General features: G+C 37.6%; 1 pseudogene; it reads right to left on the minus strand.

The window, feature by feature from the left end:
• Nucleotides 1-1,984: 1,984 nt before the first annotated feature.
• Nucleotides 1,985-2,930, minus strand: LOC131827921 (keratin, type II cytoskeletal 8-like; annotated as a pseudogene).
• Nucleotides 2,931-8,271: the final 5,341 nt, after the last annotated feature.

Here is an 8,271-nt window from a genome sequence, read left to right on the forward strand (position 1 = left end):
GAGAGAGAACTTGAGTGGGAGCAGGAAGAGAGGGACAAGCAGACTCCTCCAGGGATCTTGACATGGGGCTTGATCCCAGGACCCTGATATCATGACCTGAGCTGAAGGTAGATGCTTAACCAACTGAGCCACCCAGGTTCCCTTGAATTTAAATAATTTAACAGAGTATCAATATCTGATGACATTACTCCATAACCATAATAGAACTAAAAAAAATACAAGGAAATCATACAATAACAAAAATTACTATTTATCTCTCTCTCTTACCAAACTATGACAATTCTAGCTCTACTTTTCCATTTTATCTCCTAGATTAAAAATTATTAAAATATACAATTACTAATTTGCCATAATTCTATGACAAATATTAATCCAGAACAGAACTGCCTTTCCTTTTCCTTCTCAAAAATCATCTAGGATAAACCAAAACACTGTAAAAATCCCATGCCATCCTTTACTGAAACAACCTACAATATCACATTTATTCCAAGTTAATAAATAAAGTTTGACTTTAAGTGTGTTCCCGGTGATCTTTAGACATTATGGTTTATCAAGCTCACACACAAGAAGGCAGCTTAATAAGAAAGACTATGACTATTCCAAATATTGGTTAGGCTGTAGGTTAAATGGCAATTACAGTTTGTTGATGTGAATGTAAATTGGCACGACCAATTAGAAAATTCTTCAACTATATCTACATAAGCTAAATATATAACTGCCCCATGTCCCAAGAGTTCCATCCTACATTTATATCCCAGGGATAAGGAAACACATATTCACTAAAAGATAAAGCATGGGATGTTCATGGTTGTTTTAATCATAATAGCACCAAACTGAAAGCAAGCCAAATATTAAAAAAAAAAAAAGAGTAAATCACTTATTTAAAATACTACACAGCAATGTGAATGAATGAATTACAATTATACTTAATATTAATTAATCTCAAAAACAGAATATTGAGCAAAGAAACAAGACATTAAAATGCATGCAGAATGAATCCCTTTATTAAAAAATGTTCATAAAGAGGGGCACCTGGGTAACTCAGTCATTAAGCATCTGTCTTTGGCTGAGGTCATGGTCCCAGGGTCCTGGGATCAAGCCCTGCACTGGGCTGCCTCCTCAGCAGAGAGCCTGCTTCTCCCTCTCTCACTCCCCCTGCTCATGTTCCCTCTCTCGTTGTGTCTCTCTGTGTCAAATAAATAAATAAAATCTTTAAAAAGAAAAAAAGTACAAAAAGATGTTCTAATGCATCTAGAAGTTAGAATATTGGTCACACCTGAGAATATTAGCTACTTTTAGCACAAAGGAGATTTAGAGAGATGTGGTAATCCTCTGCTTCCTGATCTGAATTACATGAGTATATAAATTTGTGGAAATTCACCAAATGTGCATATACAAGATATGTCCACTCTTCTGTTACAATTTTTGTTTTGTTTTGTTTTGGGGATTGGCAGAACCATCTGAGGTTTTATTTGGGAAAAGACATTTGAATTGGCTTTTAGTTGGAGCCATGGGCAAAAGTGGGTACCCAAGGGAGTAGAATACCCCTAAATATAGGCTGAGGACTGAGGCTGAGCCTCAGGTGTGTCACCTGTTCCAGGCATTCCCCTGCATAGCATCTTTCTCCAAAAGCTCTATGGTAGCCTTAGGAGTGGGGAGGTTGGGAGGGTCCACAGTGCTTGTTCACTTGGACAGGAGGACATCAGATGACTCAAACACCAGCTTCCCACCACAGGTCTCAATCTTCTTCACAACCATGACCTTGGAAGAGCTGACATGGCTGAAGGAAAAGGATTCTCCACAAGAGATGAACTTGGACTGGAAGCTCAGGCTAAAGTTGAGACCAGAGATTGTGAGGCCCCTATAGACCAAGCTCAGCCCACCTGAGTAGCTGCTGGTTATCTTAGTATAGATACTCATGTTCTGCATCTCAGCCTCCAGCCAGCTCTTCTCACCCTCCATTAGCTTGCAGTATGTGGTGATCTCACCACCTGTGGTGGGAAGCTGGTGTTTGAGTCATTGTCTGCAGCTCTTCATACTTGATCTGGTACGTGGTCTTGGTCTCAGCCCAGCCATTGTTGGCAGTGTCTTTGACCACCCCCCCCCAATGATGCTGTCTAGGGAGTGGATGTTGTCCATAGACAAGACCATGGAAGTTTCCGAGATTTTGGACTACAGCTCATGGATCTCCTCTTCATACAGCTGCCTTAAGAAGATAATCTCATTGGCAGCCCATCCAGGTGGGACTTCAGCTCTACCTTGCTCAGGTAAGTTTTGTCCACATTCTTCCTGATGAGGACAAATTCATTCTTCATGTCTGCATGCACTTTGATTATACCCCTCATATTTATTCTTGGAGTCCTCCACCAGGCCCTGCGTTCTGCCAAGTCTAGCTCCAGCTCCAGCGTTTCCTGGCCCAGTGTGTCCAGCTGCTGCCAAAGGTTGTTGATGTAGCTCTTGAACATGTCCATGTTGCTACAGATATGTCCATGTTGCTACAGAACATGTCCAGTTGCTACATTTTCTGCTGCTGTAGATGGCTCCACTTGGTCTCTAGAATTTTGTTCTGCTGCTCCAGGTACTTCACCTTTTTGATGAAGGAAGCAAATTTGTTGAGCATCTTTATCTGCTCCTTCTCCTGGATAAAGACAGTCTGGATGTTGGGGTCCACCTCCAGCTTAAGGGTGTTCAGCAGGCTCTGGTTCACTGAGATAGCTGTGATGCCCTCCATGTCCCTGGCCGTACAATAGGCCCTGACCATACTCATGCTGGTGCCCAGGCCACCCCCAAGAGCTGCTACTATTGCCCATCTGGGAGAAGGCAGAGGAGCTGATTCCAGTGCCAGGTGTATTCATGTACAAGTAGCTGCTAAAGGCCCAGAGGCTGTAGGTTGATACCTTGTAGGACTTCCAGGTCACCCTGATGGACATGGTAGTGACTGGAGTGGAAGAGAGTAGGCTAAACCTAGCAGGTATGAGAAGGAACTGAGAAGCTGCTTTTGGGTAGGCTAAAATTTTTGAATTTACAGGTTTTCATAAAAATGTAAAAGGCACACCAAAACTGAACTCTCATTCTTGCATAGTAAAGATTCTATTTTTTTTTAAACTACATTAAAAATAGTTACTGTATCATTCAGAGTCCCTCCATGAAACAGATGGCACATTAAGAGGTTAGTTGAAATTAGTTAAGGAAGAAACATTTCTTGGAGGTATAAGCAAAGTTCAGTATGCCAGTATGCCATGATGACGCACTCAGGAGCTAGCAAGAGTAGGAAGCTCTTAAGCCTCATTGTGGAGGCGGAAGGAGTCACCAAACAGTAGCAAAGACTGTATTTGCAGATAATGAGTACCTCAAAGGGAGCAGTCACTGCCAAAACCTTATTCTGGCAGAAGAAGGCAAGAGGAAATAATTAACTTTGATCTTTCTTTTTCTTCCCTCAATCAGCTCTCATGTTGCTCATCCAACCAGAGCCAGGGGGACAGGGATTTCAGTAAGTGCAATTTAAAGAAAGTAGATTCCCAGAGCATAGAGCACAACAGAAAAGGGCAGAGAAAGAGTCTGCAAGGGTAAATGGAGAAAAACTAGTAATTGTAGAGTCTATAAGGTACTTATAAGGGTTTGTTTCTGAGAACTGGGTATTATGGCTCCATTATAAGGAAAACATGTACTTCTCATTTTGCCACAAGTTCTTTCATTTTTTTCCATCTCCCTTTCTCTGAGACTAATTGTCATTTGAATTGTTATATTTTCATTGCTTCACTTTTTGAAACACTATCTTTAGATGTTGATCACCATAAAATAGTATGATGAGTCAGGAGAGCAGAAATTTCTCCCCAAATGGCAGAATATATGTATTTTTGTGGGCCTCAAAAATATCATTCCCTATTAATGTACATAACAAACTTGTCCTTGCAGGCATTTTGATTTCCAGCCCATAATCTAGACAAGTTATTAGTAAATACTTAGTTCAAACTAGTCACTGGTCAGGATAATCATAAATGGCAAGACAACTGAATATTCACTTTCAACTCTTTATTCTTTGACTTGGAATAAATAGTCTTATACAAAAAACTCAGCTTGTATTTTAGGCTACCTTTGAAGAACATGTGTTTTACCTGCAACTTCCTTCCCCAAAAGAAAAGCATTTTGTATTGTTAAGTAATAATATAGTATGAACTATTTTTCTCCCCATCATCTAAAAAGAATATACAACTAATAAACTTTTATGTTTGTATAATTAGTAAAAAAGCCTGAAATTTTAGACATTGATATAAATAATTAAAACTTGATATCTACACAAGAGTAAAGTTTATCATCTCTATGGGATATTTTAAACTTTTTAAGTGATAATTTTTATTTCTTTAAAATTGGTATATGAATAACACATTTACAGAAAGTCTAAATGATTATTGTTATTTAGTTAAATTTGCTTTTAAAAACTTGCCAAACAAGAACAGATCAAAAGTGTAATCACCATAAATTCTAATCAAATGTCTATAAAGGGAATTCAGTACTTTAAAATTATCTTCTCAATGTGTAAATCAAAGTTACACTTATAAGTACTAATTGGAAGGTTTTTAATTAAATCTCAGTTATTCTTAATAGAAGTTTTAAATATCATTAAAATTATATGACAGAAACAATTACTAAGAAAAAAAATCTGTTTTTAACAATCTTGAAAAAATCCCATGCAAACATAACTTCTATTTCACACTTCAGAAGTTCACTTTATATAGTGTTTTTGAAATGGGTAAATCTGGGCATTATTTACTACCTTACAAAATAAACTTCATTCTCTCTCAATACAAAAAAAAAAAAAAATTTAATATCCTCCATTCAATTCACCCATACGATGGGTTGAGGGCAAAGCCTTAAAGTCTGGAAAGTGTGGTAAAACATTCATAATGCTCCCTGCATCTCTACCCCCATCTTCATCTAATAAGAAGCAAGAATGGAAAGTAGTCTCAAAGTAAAAATCTCATATAAAATAACATCACAGATCTATCTTATATGGTAGTTTTATAGGTAGGCTTTTTTTTTTTTTTTTTGGTAATAAAACAAAACAAAACAAAACAAAAATGATCCATGTTTCCAAAATAATTAAGGTGTTATATTAGTATCAGGTACAAACTGTTTTCTATTAAAAAGCATATATTTTCCCCAGCACTTCCTGTACACTAACATACAATGAAATATTTGCTTTTAAATGTTCACAGTTTCTCTCAGGAGGATAAGCATGCATTCCCATCCTTATGTCTAATGGTAATTCATTTCTATCTTAATAGGTCAGTGATAAAGAACTAACTTCATGTTGATGATTGTTGGTCCCACTACAGAATAAACAGTTGCGGTTGCTGAGATAATACAAAGGAACATATCACCAAATATTCACGCACAAATCAGAACAATCATCCAGTATCCAGCTTTACTAGTAATTTCAGAGATACGAGCAAGGAGGAGACAGACAAAGCACAAACAAAGACGTCTCCAATAGTTCCCTAGGTCTTTCTGTCCCACATGGGGCATATGTTCCCTAGTCCAAATTAATAGGTAAGGCTGAGATAAAACTAGGTAAAGGGTGAGTTTAATCAATAACTCCTGTGACAGTGGGGCGAGGAGGGAATTGGGGGTCAACTCTCTTCTTTGTGTGTAATAATCATCCAAATTATGCACATAAAAAATGTGTCATGACCATCAGATGATATCTCTGGCCAAACTTTCCAATTCATTCCATAACTGTTATTTTAAATGCCTCCATCATACTGTTCCTGACTCTCCCAGTTTCACATTCATATATATAAGAACAACATTCATATTCCCCATAGGAATTACTAAATATCTAGCTTTCTCAACCTCAGCACTATTAACATTCAGGACTGGATATTCTTTGTTGGGGATGGGTGAGCTATTCTGTGCATTGTAGAAGGCTTACCAACATCTCTGGCCTTTACCTAATAATTGTCAGTAGCATCTACTTTGTGGTGACATACCTCTAGATAATGTCAAAGAAATGGTTCTGAACCGCCAAAATGCTCCCAGTAGAGAATCACTGCTATTTACTGAGCACTCTCATCTATAAACTTTAGAAATTTTGTATACCAGACTTCAGGCCACTACACCCAAATCACTGTAAAATACGCAAGATCTTTCATTATTAGTTGTGCAAGCTGATCTCAGCCTCTTAGACAACACTTTCAGATTCTGGGCTTTATATGAGGAGAATTTCAGCCTCTCTATCCAAATGCTTTTCATTCTAAGTCACAATTCACATAATTAGATTGTAATTTCTCTAGACTACAACAGAATGAAATTGCTATGGTGTTTTAAGTCATAAACGTGGGTACACTGTTCTTCAAAACTCATCTAAACAGACTCCTTCACTTAAGTCAGTTATCATTTCCTTCTCCATATTTGCACATCTCTTCCTCCTGCCTTTTATTTACGTGACCTGAATCTTTTACCCACCATGTACCCTCCACACAGTTACTGAGCCTGGTAGTCATGACTACCTCCTGAATATTCTCTTGATTTACTAAGAATTAGATTACATAAAGCATTTAAGATTAAGTAGCACTCCATATCACACATCAAACAATCTGAATCAGTGGCATTTAATTAGGTGTGTCTTTCTGGTCATGATAAAGGAAGTTAGGGTCACATTTACTTGTCACATCCCAACTGCTTGGGAATTTTACATCCACTTGGTGATTAATTGTCAAGACAAAGATTCCTTCCTTTTAGTGGAATCAAAAATTAGCTATATAGCTCATGTATTCGTTTTCTGGGGGTTCCACAACAGATTTCTAAACTATGCGGATTAAAACAACAAAAGTTTACCCCCTTGTTGTTCCTCAGGCTAGAATCCTTAAATTAAGATATTGGAAAGGGCATGTTGTCTCTGAAGCCTCTTTGGCGCTCTTAGTTTCCTGATCTATTCATTATTCCAGTCTCTGTCTCCATCTTTACATGGCCTACCCTCCTGTGTGTCTGTGTCCAAATCTCCCTCTCCTTATAAGGATACTAGTTATTGGATTAAAGATCATCCTAATCCAGTTTGGCTTCTTGTTAGTTCTTTACATATAAATCTACTGCCAAATAAGATCACATTCATAGATAATGGGTGTACATAAATTTGAGCAGACAGTATGCAGCCCAGTACACTCTGTGATCATTAATTGAGGAATCCATATTAAAAATAATTCAATAGGGGCACCTGTGTGGCTTAGTGGGTTAAAGGCTCTGCCTTCGGCTCAGGTCATGATCCCAGAATCTTGGGATCAAGCCCCACATCAGGATCTCTGCTCAGCGGGGAGCCTGCTTCCTTCTCCTCTCTCTCTCTCTCTCTCTCTGCCTGCCTCTCTGCCTACTTGTGATCTGTCTGTCAAATAAATAAATAATAATAAAAAATCTTAAAAGTAATTCAACAAACTCTGTCTAGTATTTCTTAGTAAAATGTCTAAATTCTTTATCAGATTACTCCTGGTATTTTTAGTCATATCACTTTAGCCAGCAACTGGCTATATGGTTTTACAAACAATCAATTTACTGGTTTTATTATGTAAAAGAACAGGACATCTCACTACAAAGCCATAGAGGCAGAAAGGAACTTTCCAGTATCAAAAAAAATTCAGCCATATAGCTTTTCCTATTGTTATCTCCTGCTCATCAGTCTTTTTTTTTTTTTCCCCAACAGCGCTGCCAACAAGAGCCAAAGAAAAAAACGTTTGCTATCTTTTCCACTGTCTGTCACTCTCTGTCAATCCACCTAGCCAGTCCCTCCAGTTCTAAATCTATTTCCTCCGAATTTCATTGGCAAGATTTTGCCTTGTAATGTCTCAATTTTTTCTCCCTTTCATAAGAATGAATAGCAGTTACCCAAGCATCAGATTTTTACCAGATTTTTTCATACCCTCCTTTTTCTTGCTTCAGCCATTCTTTTTCATGCATCTGAAAGATAGCCTGGCTTATCACACCACCTAAACTAACACAATGACTTGACAATTCAGTCAGACTCCCAAAGATCAGACATCTTATAAAATACCAAGCTTTACTAATGTTAAGCATCATTTTAAAAAGGTTTAAAAAGTTTAAAAAAGCTTAAAAGCTTTTAAAAAGTACTCGCAAAGCAGAAAAAGTTCTCTGACAACCTGTATGCATCTCTCAGATCTTCCATGGGGTAACTATCCTTCAATTTCTGGTCCAGAGTTATAAATTATTTTTTAATGAAGTTGGTACATTAACAAACAGAATTGTGAGTGTCCAGACTGTGAA

Source organism: Mustela lutreola, chromosome 3, assembly GCF_030435805.1.
Source record: "Mustela lutreola isolate mMusLut2 chromosome 3, mMusLut2.pri, whole genome shotgun sequence".
Taxonomy (NCBI): Eukaryota; Metazoa; Chordata; class Mammalia; order Carnivora; family Mustelidae; genus Mustela; species Mustela lutreola.